Raw genomic sequence first — 17,695 nt, 5'->3', positions numbered from 1 at the left:
AAATATATAAAGACATATAATATATTTATGTATGTATATACATCCATTATATACATGCAGACCAGGAAGAAATTTGAAGAGGACATAAAGAATGTATTGTTGGACAAATAACTGTATTATATTTGATAAAAAACTTTTTTTTAATGACCTGTACACTGTTATTCCAGAAAACCCCAAATATGCTACCCACTTCATAACAGAAAGGGGATAGATTCGAGTGTAAATGGCAACATACATTTTTAAGGCATGGCCTATAGGGAAAGTATGTTTTGCTTGAGCATACATGTTTGTAATAGGGGTTTTGTCTTTTTTTTTTTTTCCTTCATGGGGGAAAGGAAGGTAGGAAAGAGAGACTGTGGATCTCATCTGGAAAAAAAAATTAATTAAAATTAAATCAGATATACACACACACACACACAAATAAACCATCTGTACATAATAAACATTTATAGGAACTCATACAATTCTTTTTATATTCTTTGCAAAAGAGAATGTTCATCGCAGAAGAAAAGCATATGATTGATTATGTAGTTTGATGGATATATGACTGGGGTTTTGGCTTTAGAACATTTTATTACAAATATGAATAACATGGAAATGAGTTTTAAACAATGGCCCATGTATAACCCAGTGGAATTATTTGTCAGTTCTGGGAGGAGGGAGTGAAGAAGAAAGGGAAAGAACATGAATCATCATGGAAAAATATTCTAAATTAAAAAAAGAGAGAGAGAGAATGTTCATGTCTGTTAATTTCATAATAATAAATACATTTTTTTGGAAAAAATAATTCTGGAGGCATGTTCCCTTCTATCAAATCAATTCTTACTTCACAAAGTGCCTTTGGATTCTTTTTCTGTTTCAGTCAACTATGTAGCTATAGGTATATCTATAAACTATATATCTATGAAGATGTGGTCATTGCTCCTTGATCTTTTGGTTAAGATCAAATTGAGTAATATGGAAATAGGTCTTGATCAATGATCCATGTAAAACCCATTGGAATTGTGCGTCAGCTAAAGGGGGCTAGGGGAGTTTGGGGGAGAGAGAAAGAACATGAAACATGTAACTAGGGGAAAATATTCAAAATAAAAACTTAGGATTCTGTGTCGGCTACAGGAGAGGGGTGGGAGGAGGGAGGAGAAAGAACATGAATCTTGTAACCATGGAAAAATATTCTATTTCATCAATTAAATAAAATTTTCCCCCCCAAAAAAAGATCAAATTGAGTATAAAGATGTGGTCAGTCACTGCTGGAAAATCTTGGCCTAACCCATTGACATTTATGAACTTAAATTAAGATTTCACTCCTCCTTAAAATCAAGCCTTCCTGACACATAGTGTGAATTTTAACATCAAGTCTGTGGTGAATGAAAGATGAAATAACTAAGGAAATAAAGGTTTGATCTTCTGAGCCAAATACTCAAAAAATTGGGACCAAACCCTTTCCTCAGCTTAGAACTGGACCCCAAATACAAGGGAAGGCAGACTTTTAGATATTCAAAAGAATCCAATAAAGCTAATTAATTTAAAAATACATGGGTCATCTGATTTCTAATTGGAGGAAAGATTAGGTAGGGACTTTCCAAGCTGGGAGGGGAAGAGAGAACAAGTGCAATTCTCTGAATTTAGAAAAAAAGGTGTCCCACTACTCCCCCAAAGTATCTGTAAACAATCAAAGGAACATGAAAATAATTCCTGACTGGTCAGCGTGGGGCCAGTTTTCAGATAAGATAAATGGGATGCTTGAGATGTTCTAGTGTGAGAAAACTCCTCGCATCATTCTTCGGATCCCACCAGGCTTCCTGATCAGCACACCTTGGTTCAAGGTCTCTAAGCAGTAGGTACAGAAGGTCCAGCTTCCCAGCCATGCAGGACTAGGTTCAAACAATGCAGTAAGATTTTTTTTTTCCCCAATTCCCACAATTGAATAAAGAAGATTTTCTTACAAGACAGACCCACAAGTAGCTACAGAATTGAATCACAAGGAGTCATTTTCAGTCTTCGCAATTAACCACTTCCTGCCCGAATCCCTTCAATTTCACCTCTTTTGATTTATGGAGAAGAGGATGGTCCACTCTTCCCGTGGACCACTTATCTATAAGCCAAACCTACAAGGTTGGGTTTTTTTTGTAAATTCGTAACCAAAATTATAGGTCAGGTTACAGATCCTACTTCTTAGAGGGCTCACAATGAACTAATTTTGAAAAGAGAGATTTGCATGTCACCAAAGTAACCAAGAAAACCTAAACACAAACATCCTGAAACAAAAGGGCAAAGCCATACAATAATCAGCAATATTAACTAGCATCAAATCTCTTTGTATCCTAGTAACCCAGTACAATGTCCATTTAATTAGCACATTTCAAATCCCAGATGTCCCATGCAGTCCTCTAGCCCTTGGATATCTTTTCTTGGACGTTCTGAAATTAGGTTTCATTCTCAGGCCAGCTCTGAAGGGGGAGGTTCTGCTTCTTTGGTTCCAAATCACTTGTTTCTAGATAATTCTGCTTAACTCTGCCAGGAACAAGATTTAAAACAATTTAGTATATTCTCTTAAATATGCTTCTCCAATCTTGAAACTTTAGAGATGACACTTTAGAAATAACACTTGCTATTTCTGTCTTTACCTAAACACTGTACCTGATATAGCAATCTAAAAAAAAAAAATTCATGCAGGTAAAACTATAAAATGAAATTTTTTACCTTTAAAAATTATAAGACAGGGGGCAGCTGGGTGGCTGGAGAGCCAGGTCTAAAGATGGGAGATCCTGGGTTCAAATGTGGCCTCAGATACTTCCTAGCTATGTGACCCTGGGCAAGTCATTTAAGCCCCATTGCCTAGCCCAGTGGTTTCCCAAACTTTTTTGGCCTACTGCCCCCTTTCCAGAAAAAATATTACTTAGCCCCCTGGAAATTAATTTTTAAAAAATTTTAATAGGGGCAGCTGGGTAGCTCAGTGGATTGAGAGTCAGGCCTAGAGACAGGAGGTCCTAGGTTCAAATCCGGCCTCAGACACTTCCCAGCTGTGTGACCTTGGGCAAGTCACTTGACCCCCATTGTCCACCCTTACCACTCTTCCACCTATGAGCCAATACACAGAAGTTAAGGGTTTAAAAAAAAATTTTTAATAGCAATTAATAGGAAAGATAAATGCGCCTGTGGCCATCACCGCTCCCTGGATCATGGCAGCACCCACCAGGGGGCGGTGGCGCCCACTTTGGGAATCACTGGCCTAGTCCTTTTACCACTCTTTTGCCTTGGAACCAATACATAGTATTGATTCTAAGGTGGAAGGTAAGGGTTTAAAAAAAACCCCTATGAAACAAATACTTTAAAAATGGGAAAATAATTTTACTTTTTCTATAATTATTAATGAAATTTTATATGTAAAATCCCTAATCCAATTTTGAGAACTTATTACTAAAAATACTCAAATCCCTAATTTCTATGGCAAATACATTTGGAAACCAATCATACACATGTATACATATATATGTATAGAGTTCTTAGAGAAAAATAATCTAGTCCAATGATGGGCAAACTTTTTAAAGAAGAGGCCAAAGGAAAGGAAATGCTCATCTGTCAGTCTGTTTCTAAGGCAACTCTTTCGAAGTTTCATTGTATTGTATCTTACTCCTTGTATTTGTCAGATTAGGAATCATGTCAGGAGGCCAGATAGAACATTTCAGGTCCCCTCCCCCATCTGACCTGCAGGCTGTAGTTTGCTCATCACCATCTAGTCCTATTACTTTCTCAAAATTTACTATTCCATTTAATTAAAAAATGTTTATATTACATATGTATCATTACTTTGTTTAATTCTCCCTTTAGGAGGCTATCATTCCTATACTATAATTATAACATAGATTAAATTATATATAATTTATCATAAATTATGCATAATATATTATATAAATTGATCACAATAATCTAGATTAAAATAGTAATTCATATTTGAATTCTATTATACTAACTCAGAGATGTTCTAATATCAATCTATTATTTAATGGATTTAGTATTGTACTTAAAATACTTTTACTGTTCGCCTGCCCTGATTATAGAAATTTCTATGAAAGGAAAAGGAGGGACATAGTATAACAATGCCATATATCATAACAAGCATGAATCACATCTCATAGCCAATCATGTAGCCACTGGATATTAAAAGCAAGGCTCAGGATTAACCAAGTGGGGAAATTTCCTGTTCAGCAATTAAATAGGACAATGGAGAAACTGAGTCAATAGGCTCCTACCTTAGACCATGCCTAGGTTGTCCTCCCAATACCTCAAGTAACAGATGTCTGCCTATAGTAGTTTTCAGACTGAAGCATATGCTATTTCCTACTATTGGTTTCATGACAATTCAAACAATCATCCTTGTAATTAAAACTCAAAATAATAGTAAATTGCAGTCCCAAGAGTTTTTTTTTTCTTAAATAGCAAGATTTCACTAACCATAATTTGGGTCTTGAATATTATTAACTTCCTCATATTTCACTAACAGTTAAATTTCATTTTTCCTTTACTTATAAATTAAAATTAATCATATTCCAGGGTTCCATTGACTCATTGATGTACTAAACTTACATCTTTAAACCAGTCTAAAATTTTTCATAATTTTTGTAAGTGATTAAAAATAAAAATTTTAATTTAAAATATTTTTTAAAATTAAAATTAAAAAATAAAATAAAATATCACAAACCCAGTGGAATTGTGCATCGGCTAAGGGAGGTTAGGGGAGTTTGGGGTGAGGGAAAGAACATGAAACATGTAACTATAAGAAAATATTAAAAATAAAAATAAAAAATAAAACGAAATAAAATAATTTTATAAGTGATAGCTAAAATTTTTCAAATCAAAAAAATTTTTTAAATATTCAAACACAGAAGAAAAACACTTGCTTGATCACATGGGTCAATGGGGATATGATTGGGGATATAGACTCTAAGCCAGTGGTTCCCAAACATTTTTGGCCTACCACCCCCTTTCCAGAACAAATATTACTTAGCCCCCTGGAAATTAATTTTTTTTAATTTTAATAGCAATTAATAAGAAAGATAAATGCACCTGTGGCCATCACCGCTTTCCTGAATTGCTGCAGCACCCACCAGGGGGCAGTGGCGCCCACTTTGGGAATCACTGCAGCAATCACCCTAATGCAAATATTAAAAATATGGAAATGGGTCTTGATCAATGACATGTAAAACCCAGTGGAATTGCTCATTGGCTACAGGAGAGGGGTGGGAGGGGGAGAGGGAAAGAATATGAATCATGTAACCATGGAAAAAATATTCTTAATTAATTAAATAAAAATTTTCAAATCACAAAAAAAATTCAAATTAAAACAAAACTCAAAACAAAAAAATCAAAAACACAGTGAATGTATTATTATTATCTGTTTTAAAAACAAAATCTAACCCATTAAACAGTTAACGTTTTCAATTTAGTAGCTCTTTTTGTATTGGCAAAGAACTGGAAACTTGAGGGGAAATCTATCAATTGGGGAATGGTTCCACAAGTTGTAGTATATGGTTGCAATGGAATACTGGATGTGTTCAGAAAAACCTGGAAAGACTAATATGAACAGATGCAAAGTTCTAGATGCAAAGAACTAGAAAGAACAATGTATATAGTAACAGAAATATTGCATGACAATCAACTGTGAAGGATTAAACTATTCTTAGCAAAACAAGGTCCCAAAATAATCCCAAAGGACTCATGATAAAAAATGCTATCCACAGCCAAAGAAGGAACTGTTAGAATCTGATAGATGACATATTTCGCTTTATTTCCTTCATGAGCTTTTTATTGTATGTGTGATATATATTTTTTCTGTCATAGCATGGGGAATATGGGAAAATGTATTGCATGGAAGCACTGGTATAACCTATAACACATTATTACTGCCTCCAGGAGCGGAAGGAGGGAGAGAGGAAGATGAACTGAACTGCAAAATGTCACAAACAATTGTCAAAAATTATTTCTACGTATAATTGGGGGAAAAAAAAGAAAATCTTAAAAAAAATTTTTTTCAAATATCTTTTTTCAAAAATTACATTCTTTTAACAGTTCAATTCATAATCAAACAACATCTGGTTACAGCCACCTGACTTTCCTGGCTTCCTGTCAGTGTTTTGGGAAAGAGACACCATAAACCCTTTGCTTAGTTAGGCTGTTTCCTTGGGGACCATCAGAGATTCTCATCCCCAGAGTTGCCAAGTGTTTGGACCTGATGGGGTTGGTTGGGTCTCTGCAACCAGAAAAAAAAAAAAATGTCATAGCACATAGCCTCTCATTGGACCAGAGGGAGGGACTGGATGAGATTGCTAAGAGGCTACGTCCTGGTTTGCAGCAGTTCTCTGGGTCTGAGTTGGCCAGTAGAGATGCAATTGTAAACAAGGAGGAGGAGTGATTGTGAGCACTGGAGGAGTGTGCTTGGGTACAGAGAGAAGGTTCTGCTTTCTGAGCAGCTTGATTGTGTCTCTGAACAGGGGGAGTGCCTAGTCTTAAAACAGCCTGCCTGTTCATGTCCACATGTAACCCGTGCACCAACTGCACTCCAAAAATCCATTAATGGTATGCTGATTGTTATCGAGGAGGTAAACTCGTGATACTGTGGCAGAGGATCCAGGGAAGCCAATAACAACATTTAAAGCTGTAGATCATGAGCCCCCACCGATGCATTCGCCTTTATTAGTCAGATGACATAATTAGTAGACATTTAAAGAAATAGTCTAGAAATTAAAAACAGGGATAAAACATTTCTCTTCACAAAACTGGGGTGCACTTTCTCACAAATATCCCCACTATCCTCGGGAAGAGTAGACCTATGGCAGCAGTACTGGTAGAAATAGACTCAAATAAGGGGTATCTAAGGCCAAGGGTACAAGGGGAATAAATGGGATCACCACAAGTGCAGAGAGAGGCACATTCTGGATGAATACACAGAGAGGGGACACGGGCATGGAGGGGCAGTCCCAGAGAGGGCCAGTGTCCTCCTCTACACTAGTCACAAGTAGAGAGAGGGTCATGCTCTGGAAAACTGTATACATAGAACCATCTAGATTCTAGATCTAGATTATTTTAAATTCTAAATTTAAATTTAAATTCTAGATCTAGATTATTTTAAATTCTAAATTTAAATTTAAATTCTAGATCTAGATAAGTAGCCATTCTAAAGGAATGGCTATTTAAGACCCTAAATTTTAGGATTGTTGATATCTTCATTGATATCCTCCTGCTCCTTCCACCAGGCATGCTCCTACCCTGGCTTTTCTAGGAAGGTACTATTCACTGGGTGCTACTTCACCAGACCTATTATCTCTGTAAGATGTTGTTTCTCCAAACATAAGAGTCTCTGCTGCCTGCCAAGCATAACTCCACTGGGCACAGGATTATGTAGATTTTCTCTGTTTCCAGGCTTTGCATATAGTTAAGTACTCAATAAATGTGTTTTTATTCATTCATTTATTCCAGCTTTGGGCTTCTTCCTTGACTACCCCTTCCTTAGGAGCAGAGTGGGCCCTATCATACATTTTTAAACCTTACTTTTTTTTTTAGAATCAATACCATATATTGGTTTCAAGATGGAAGAGCAGGAAGGTCTAAACAATGGGGGTGAAGAGATTTCCCCAGGGCCATACAGCTAGGATATGTCTGAGACCAGATGTGAACCCAGGATCTCCCATCTCCAGGCCTGGCTCTCAATCCAGCGAGCCACCTACCTGTCCCCCTCTACCATGATTTTTTAGTTTTAATTTAGATATTTTAGTTTAGTTTAGTTTTAGTTGACACTTTTCACAGTTTCTTTAGAGCAGCAGCCCTTAGCTATGGACTAGGAGATGTCTTCTTTAGTGAGAGAAACCCAAAGTTCTTTTCCTGCTTTCTTCCTTAAGCAGTGATATGTTTGATTTGTTTCATAATTTTGGCTAAAATGCTTTTTTTTCCCCCAGCAGGAGACTCTTTGTTCCAAGTACTGAGCTCTTTAGAACATAGAAGAAGGTCATTTCTAGGTAAACAATCTATCTTTGGATTTAACTTCTTAGTTACCAAAGGCTTGGGTTTCTTCCAGAAACTATTCAGAAGCTTAAGGTTAGCCAATCTATATGGTTCATTGTTTAATCAAAATGAAGGATCCTGTGCTCCCAAATTCATGTCAGGGGGGCTCTTTTACAGAAACCTCATGGAGCTATCTAGGTCTGATTCAATCTCTTTAGGGATCCAAAAGACTAGGTTTCCTACACAAAAAAAAGCTATAAGCCAGCATAAAAATTAAGTTCAAGGGGGATAAGGTCACTATTTCTTAACCCAGGCATCATTCCCATCCTCTCATACATAGATCCAGCAGCAAAGTCTAAAGCCTCTATCTGGCACGCCTTTATAACTCCATTTAAGTCTCCTCATATACTTCATATTTGTCATTACTTAAAGCAGTAATATTGTTGTGGGGGGCCTTGAGGTGAACCCCCAGGGTTCAGGAAGGGTACCTTTGGCAAGGATGCAAGACTCTGAAACTTAGCTTTGAAGATGGGTACTTCACAAAACGAGTCCAGACACCCAAAGATTCAATTATTAGAACTGATATTAATTTATTAATCTATTGATCAATAAACATATCTACTGGTCGGGACAGACTTCCCTAGTGGAAGCTGCCCCGATTTGAAGCTACAGGTAGTTTTTTATAGTGTTTCATACAAGCAAAAATGCAGTGTAAGCTTAATTAACAGAGTGACAGATAGAATGATACAATTTTAGTAAATGAGGGATGTAGCCTTGAAATTACTGAGGAAAGCCTTATCTTCCAGAAGCCAGATGTGTCATTAGCATTCGAGTACAGGACAGTCCATTATCCTATGTCGGGTTCATCTTTTCCCCGTTAGGAAGGGAACATTTTCCCATGCACATTGGCCATATGTTGTTGATTGACTTTACCATGAGAAAGTACATTCCCAACGTCCATAAGGAGAAACAGGTTTTCTGAGTATGTTAACCAATGGATCAATGACTCAGTTTACTCTATTTCAATCCCTCCTTTTTTTTTTTTTTTTTTGCATGAGTCAAACCCTGACTCCTCATCAGTGCGGATGGGGGGGTAATGAGAGCACAAGCCCAACAGTTTGATGGCCTGTAAGCGCCATTGGACATAGGTTGTAAGGCAGTTAATTAAACAGGGACCTATTAGTAAAACAAATAGGATCAATAAGATGGGCTCTGCAATGGCAATGAGTAGCATGGTCAACCAAGGGGACCAAGAGAAAAGGCCACAATACCAATTGGTGGCTTGGGCATTGGTTTGTTCCATTCCTGAATCCTGTTGTGGAGTATCATGAGAGATTCCTGCACAACCCCAGAATGATTGGCATAGAAACATCAGGCCTCTCCCAGTGCCACACAGAGGCTACCCTGCTTAAGGAAAAAGAGGTCCAGTCCCTTCCTATTCTGAAGAACCATTTCTGCCAAGGAAGACAGTGATTTTTCCAAGAAATTAACAGAGTTCTCTAATTCACTAAGGTCTGTCTACCTGTTGTGAAGGATATTGGAAATTCTCACTGCCCTGAATCAGGGCATAAGTACCTAAGGCCACACTTCCCCCCATCCCTAGCCCAGTCAAAATTGGGATAAGAATGGGTACTCTACAGCAGCGAATAAGACCAGGGAAATGTGGGCCTCATGGGCTGGTATCAAGTTGACACTGGTCAGTTCCTTCTCATCCCGCGTTCTACTGATCACTCAGTGGTGACTTAGCTAGAAAACCCAATCCTCCCATATCCCCAGTACTATGAACCCAAACAGAACCCCAACCCATTATCCCTTCCCCATATTGTTCTCTATTGATGGATCTTAATCTTCAAGGGGTCCTGGGTTCTGGTGATCTTCCACTGCTCTGCTTCCTGCACTGCTGCCTGAGGCGTGACCAGTTTTAGTTGGGACAGGAATCCAGTGCTTCTTTTCTGCCACTTTGACAGCCATTGGGGTGGTTAGAATTATCATGTATGGCCCAGGCCACCAGTGTTCAAGAGTTCCTGCTGGGATCTTCTGAACCCATACAAGGTCTCCTGGTTCACCTGTAAAAGGGGGCAGGTTATGTTCAGGGAGTGAAGGGTGGGCCCTTTGGATGGTTTGGTTAATGGTTTTCCTAAGCTTGTCCAAGGCCTTCAGGGATGAGAATAAATATTGCTTATCATATTCGGTCAGCCTTTTTAGGCTCAATTTAGGAAGGACAGGAGGAGGCTGGCCAAACAGAATTTCAAATGAGGTAATACTTTGTACATAGGGGGTGCATTGAACCTTCAGAAGGGCAAAGGGGAGGAGACTTACCCAGTTTTCGCCAGACTCTAGTGCCAACTTGGTCAAGGTTTCTTTCAACATGCGGTTCATTCTTTCAACCTGTCCCGAGCTTTGGGGTCGAAATGTACAATGTAATTTCCAATTAATACCAAGAACCTTGGCCAATTGTTGAGTCACCTTTGCTATGAAAGCAGGGCCATTATCTTTTCCTATTCCAAGAGGAAGCCCAAACCTAGGAATAATCTCTGACATCGATTTCTTTACCACTACTGAGGCAGTCTCATGCTTTGTTGGATACACTTCCACCCAGTGTCTACCATGACCGAAAGATATTTATACCCATACTTTCCTGGCTTGATTTCTGTGAAATCCATCTCCCACTATTTTCCTGGCTCTGACCACCTCAATCTGACCCACTCTGGTTCTTTCAGTCCCCCTTTTTTATTGACTCATGCACATGTTTCATACCTGGAAGTGATGTCCTTGCAGATTCAGAGTATATTGAAAAAAGTCTCTGTCCAAGAGATCACTCAGTTTTGTGCCTCCCATATGTGTGTTTTCATGTATTTTTTTTTCCAATTGTCTCCCCACTGTCTCAGGCAGGGGGGTCCAGCCATCTGAAAGGACCAACCAGCCATCCAATGTTGGAGCAGCACCCAACCTCCTCCCCAGGTCCAGGTCATCAGGGGGGTAGTGAAGGACCAAGGGATCACACGGTATCCCCATGGGTAGGACCTGGACAGGAGATACTGGCTACAAGGCCATAGCATGCACTGTTTCCTCTGCTAGGTGATTACCCACAGCCTCAGAGGAGTTGCCTATCTGATGGCCCTTGCAGTGGATGATGGCAAGGTGAGATGGGAGCCACACAGCCTCTAAGAGGACCAGAATTTCAGGGCCATTTTTATTGTCCTTACCTCCATGACCAAGATGGTAGTGGCAACCATCTGGCCACCACGGGATCCAATTTCTTGGAAAGGTAAGCCACAGGCCTCCACCAGGGTCAGATGGTTTGGGTAAGTACCCCAACTGCCATTCCTCCAGCATTCATTCACAAAAAGGTGAAAGGGCTTAGACAAGTTTGGAAGCCCCAGTGTAGGAGCATTCACCAAGGCCAATTTCAGTTGATGGAAGGCTTGTTGACAATCTGCCATCCACACCAGGCTTTCCAGATTGCAGGCTGTAACCAAAGGGGCTTAGTGATCTCAACAAAACCCAGTATCCAAAGCCTGCTGTGCCCCAAAATTCCTGTACCTGCTGCTTGGTCTTAGGCACAGGGATATTAAGGATTGCCTGGATCTGGGCCTGGGAGGGCTTCCTCACACAGCTTTCTTGGCCTGAGAACCTATAACCAAGGTGGCTCAGGAGTTGTAGCAACTGGAGGGTAGCTGATTTGCAAGTCTCAATACTGGGGTGGGGGGGCCAAAAAGAGATCATCAACATACTGGAGCAAGGTGACATCAGAATGGCTTTCCTGGAACACAGACAAGGCCATCCCCAGGGCCTCCCCAAAAAGGGTCCACAAATTTTTGAACCCTTGTGGAATTCTGGACCAGGCTGTCTGGCCCCCCTTTCCTTCCCTCAGGTCCTCAAAAGCAAAGATTGGTTGGCTGATGGGGGATGAGTATGTTAACCAGTGGATCAATGACTCAGCTTACTTAGTTTACTCTATTTCAGCTTAAAAAGAAAAAGAAAAATTTATTTATGTACAAGGTAATGTTGAATCTGGGAAAGAAGACAGCATAGGTAGAAGACTGCCTCCTAGGTGGTACAGAATAGATGGAAAGCTGTTCCCAGATGACATCAGTTCTGGGGTCTTTATACACTTTACAACAGTGAAGACGTGACTAGAGTGATATGCACTGAGGCATGGGCAGGGGGGAGGTTTGCCTGAAGACATGGGGGTGGGGGAGGTGACCCTCATAGATTAGAGGACAGATGGATATCTGAGATATAACTTGATATCAAGGAGGTGTATCTCTCTGTCCATCTAAAGGAAGATCCCAGGAGGATAATCCTCTTGAGGTCTTATAGGAGTTATCAGATGTTTTGGGTTAGGAGTCACAAGGATAGAAGGGAGGAAAGGAATTTCCCTGCTTATAGTTTGCCTGAAACATTTCTATAGTTTTGGAGGTACAATGTCCATGCCCATATTTCATTACATTCACAAACCCCTAATTTTTTAGCTACTTTCCAATTGTTGAGTATATATTTTATTTTGAATTTTTGTTGCTATAATATCTGTGCTATGAAGATTTCTCTTTAGAGAAGCCTTTTTCTTTGTTGTCAATAACTCCATTTAGGTATAAATCCATGGTAGAATTAAAGGATCAAAAGGGTATGAATAATTTTATTACTTTTCTCATACAATTCAAAATTGTTGTTGTTTTCCAAAATAGCTAGATCAATCCACAACTCTATAGTAATGGATTAGTGTGTTTGTTCTCCCTCATCACCACCAACATTGAATTTTTCAGTTTTCTACTATCTTTGTCAAATTGACAGGTATAAGGTGACATCTAATTTTTGTTTTAATTTACATTTCTCTGAATATTAGTAATTTTGAACTTTTTTGTGGTTGTTAATTAAATAGTTTGCATTTCTTCCTTTGAGAATTGTAAAAAGTAAAAAGTGGTTGCCACAATGTAAGGGGGGGAAATTATAGTTTGGTTGGACTAAATATTTAAAAGAGTGGTTGCCAAGAATTGAATAAATATCAATTCTAAAATGATTTTTAGCAATTTATTTATAAAATATAGTACAGAGTGAAAGTAGGGAAATAAGAAGAGGGTAGAGTAAGAGATCTAGCTTAACAAACTAGATTAAAGTCTTGGCTTTGCTCTGGCAGGGCCTCTGGAGAGCCTAAAAGTCAATTAACAAGGTTTTTAGCCACGGGGCCTCCTCCCAATCAAGGGCCCCTCAGAGGCTAGTACCTCCAGGAAAGCTAAGGGAGGCAGCCTTTTTAATTCACCACATGTAGTTTTAAGGGAGAGGTTTAAGAATAGTCTCACTGAATCCAAGGTCCCTGCCAGCACCCTTCCAGGTCCAGTTCCAGACCAAAGAGAATGAGCCCCAGAAGTTCTTTCAATTTATCCAGACCATTTCTTTCCTCACTTCCTGTGCCTTCCTCTCATTTCACATGTACCAATCACAACAAAGGTTTTGCTTAGGATTGCCCAGGGGGCAGTCAGTAAATTCTGATTCATCACCCACTCTTGCACAGGTGGGTCACAGACCTCCCCACTTGAAGATTAAGTGGGGGTGTTTACACTTTGGTGATTTAATATAAAAATAGGTAGGGTAGGATTAATCCCATCTTCACAGAACTATTTGTTTAAATTGACCTTGTCAATGTGGAATCTAGAAACCCCTAAATTTGTAGCCTAGTAAGATCTGATGAACCCCAAGTTTAGGGTTAGCTTATAAACAGAGACCCCAAATTCCTATGAGAGTTCACCCCAAGGGAAATTTCAGACTTAGCTAGTCTCAGGCTGAACAATAGATCCTAAGGTAAATGATAATCTCAGTTAGGTGGGGCTAAGCAAATGCTAAATTTCCTTTTATTTTAGAAGTTTTCCCCATTGTATCAGGTCTGTTCCCAAGAAGACAAACACCTGGGCAGGGACCATCCTTTTAGTATCCATTGTAAGATAGACACCCTAACCTCTGGTTATGGTTTCTTTCCCAAGCTTGTCAGTATAGTTTAAACACTTCCATTTCTTTGTAGCTATGGTAATGTGTCCCTCCATTTCCCAAAACGCATATAATTTCCTCAAATTCTTTTGTTACTTGCAGTTTTTTACCCAAGTGGTGAGACTTCCAGGGGTCTGGGACCAGAGCAAGCATAGAGTTGAGGGAGACTCTGTGAGGGTTTGAGGTGCACAGCTCTGAGTGGAAGGCCTATTAATGCATGCACCCCTTTTTCCTTAATTAAAAAGTGTTTTTTCTGACTATTTTAATAGTTCTGTGTTGTGTTTTTCCCCAGTTTAACAACCTCATAGCAAAAGTTCTCTTGTTTGTGTCATTCCCCTACAGATTCTGAATGTCATACTTTTATCAGAGGTACTGTGAGGAAATTTTATTTCTAGCACATACCTCTTTTTATTCTATCTTCACTTTAATGTGTGAAAGCTTATTTGCTTTTAAATAATCAGAGTAGACTATCTTTGCATCACAACTAGCTACATATTCATTCCCTATCACCCTTGGGAGAGCATTCTCCAACTCTCCATTCTCCTCAAACATTTTAATATTGCAACATTTTATAATTAGTTTATCTTGGAACTTAGAGTAATATATGACATAAATATCTGACCTCATCATTTTTCTGCCAGACTTTTCCAATTTTCCTAGTGGGTCTTCCTGAATAAAAAGTGCTTTTCTCAGTACATTATGCTCTTGGGTTTATCAAAGACTAAACTATTAGGAGCATTTCTCACTAAGCTTTGCTTATCTAATTGATTCCACTCATTCATTCTTTCCATTTTTAATCCAGCACTAGATAGTTTTGATGATTGCTGGTTGATAATGCCATCTTGAAATCTAGTCATGATAAACTCTCTTGATGCAAACTCAAGCCCTTCTCCAAGAGGGAGGAGAGAGCATGTAGACAAAAACACTGTATCTGGGTGACTGATGAATTTATTCACCATTTCATACCAAGAGATTTATTTATTTCTTATTGATCCTTCTCTGAATTTCTGTTGGTGGGTATATTCAAAGGGAATTTCAGCCAACTTCCTCTAGATTGGTACATTTTTAAAAGACTCCAGTTCCCATTGTCTGTTTTACCATAAAACTGCACAACCCCTAACAACCTGAGACCACCTAGAATCAATCTCTTGTCTGGCTAGTTTGCTTAGGTGATGGCTTGAGTTGCAGGTACTGAGGTGTGTAGCCTCTTTTTCCAGAGACAGATGAAAGTGTGTAAATAGAAATTTTGTACTTCTGAACTACATTACCCGGAATCTTTTTCCCTTCATCCACTTTGCATCCTCACATTTTATGAATAAGGTGAGCAGCCTCAGACACTTTCCTGCTGTGTGACCCTGGGCAAGTCACTTGACCCCCATTGCCCATCCTTACTACTCTTCTGCCTTGGAGCCAATACACAGAAGTTAAGGGTTTAAAATAAAAATAAAAATAAAAATAAATAAGGTGAGCAGAACTTTCTCTCTCTCTTCTCTGGTGGCTTTGCACTTGCTTCTCCTGCATGTGCGGTCTGGGAAACTTATTTCTTTAATGAGGCTATTATTTTCTTTTTGCTTCAAGTATTTTAAAAATAAACTTTAAAATTAATATCCAAATACTTGAAGTATTTGGCTATTAACTTTTAATCTTACAAAAGTTAGCCTTTGGATGGTGATGAGAGAGATATATATGATATTCTTATTATATATTACATATATAATATTATATTCTTTTTGTGTAAGAGTGGTTTCTTTGTTATCATTACATCTTACAGTTAGTTTAAAGGGAGTGTGAATTTGTCTATGTTCCTTGAAATCCCAGCCCTGACCCTCACCTTCTGTCTTAGAATCAATACTGTGTATTGGTTCCAAGGCAGAGGAGGAGGGGTAAGGGCTAGCAATGGAGGTGAAGTGACTTGCCCAAGGTCACACAGTTAGGAAATGTCTGAGGCCATATTTGAACCCAGATCTTCCTCTCTCTAGGCCTGGCTCTCTATCCACTGAGCCACCTAGCTACCTCTCATTCCAATATCTTTGCCCAGAAAATTCCAAATAGGGTCATGAAGACTTGGATATGACTAAAAATCAAGATTACATGTTATCTCAATTGGTCATGTCCACTATTTTCTTTATCCCCCTGCCTGGAGGACTAGAAGGTGAAGCAATCAAACAAAATTTGTCCTAAAGTTCCTTTTGAAAGAGGCTTCAAAAGCCCTATCAACTCTTCCTTTCCAATGTATTAGGTAGAATTTTGTACCCTCGACTTCATCCCCCAGAAATCCTTCACTATTTCCAAGAATTCCTTTTAATCTCTCCACCACGTTGCCTGGTCACATATTGTTTATAAGCTCTGTAACTCCTCCCTCTCGCTCTCTTCTTTTGCCACAGGGGCTGGGTTAGGTAGTTGTTTTTGTTTTTTAACTTTAATTATTATTAATAAAACTTTTAAAACATAATACTTAGTTATTGTATATTAATTTTAATCTTTACACCCACCAGCTTGGTTTTGACTCCACCAGGCACTGGCTACCAACTCCCTTTTTGCTTACTTTTTTTTTGTTTTCTTTCTTCATTAGATTGTAAACTCTTTGAGGGGAGGGATTATTTTATTCTTATTGGTTTCCCTAGCACTTAGCACAGTGCTTGGCACACAGTAGAGCTTAATAAATGTGTGTTGTATTGAATTATTATCAAAAATAATAATCACATACTAAATAAAAACCCTGTTTATAATTATATGATTGTCTAAGACCACCTCATTGACCATATTTAAATGATATAAATTTGTTCTGCATGCCTTGCAATAATAAAGGCCCTTAAATTTTTCTCTAGGGAATTCTGAAACCCAAACAGGGATTTGGACAAAATCACCAAATGTCTTTTCTGGGCAATGTATACCAATATTTTCTTTTATTTTTTTATTTAAAAATTTTTCCCCATGGTTACATGATTCATGTTGCCTTCCTCCCCTTTTCTCTCCCCTCCTCCTATAGTTAACAAGCAATTCCACTGGATTATACATGTATTGTCACTCAAAACCTATTTCCAAATTAATCATTTTTGTAATAATCTTTAAAAATCAAAACCCCAAGTCACATACCCATCTAAACAAGTGATAAATTATATGTTTTTCTTATGGATTTCTACTCCACAGTTCTTTCACCAGATGTGGATAGCATACTTTTCATAAGTCTCAGAATTTTCCTGGATCATTGCCTTGCTATTAGTAGCAAAATCTATTACATTTGATCATCCCACAATGTTTCACTTACTGTGTAAAATGTTCTCCTGTAAATGAACATTTTCTAATGAATTTCTGCCATTGTAAGGGCAATCCTTACAGAATTCCAAATCTATCCAAGAAAAGGACAAATAGGGTCAGTGTGAGAAGAGAACAAGATCAGGTAAGCCCAGAAGAAGTATGAAGAACCCTTAAAAGATTAAGTACTTAATCAGGATTTCTGCTGTTGTTCATTTGTTCAGTCATGCTGAATACTTCATGACCTCATATTGTCTATGGGGTTTTCTTGGCAAAGATACTGGAGTGGTTTGCCATTTCCTTTTCCAGTGAATTAAAGCAAACAGAGGTTAAGTGCCTTGCTTCAGGTCACACAGCCAATAAATGTCTGATGCCAGATTTGAAATCAGGTCTTCCTGATTCCAAGCCCAGCTCTCCATCTACTGACCTAACTGCCAACAACATGCAGCCCATAAGGATC

Source organism: Gracilinanus agilis, chromosome 4 (assembly GCF_016433145.1).
Source record: "Gracilinanus agilis isolate LMUSP501 chromosome 4, AgileGrace, whole genome shotgun sequence".
NCBI classification, from domain to species: domain Eukaryota; kingdom Metazoa; phylum Chordata; class Mammalia; order Didelphimorphia; family Didelphidae; genus Gracilinanus; species Gracilinanus agilis.
The sequence above is the reverse complement of the archived record's forward strand: the minus strand, read 5'-3'. Positions refer to the sequence as shown.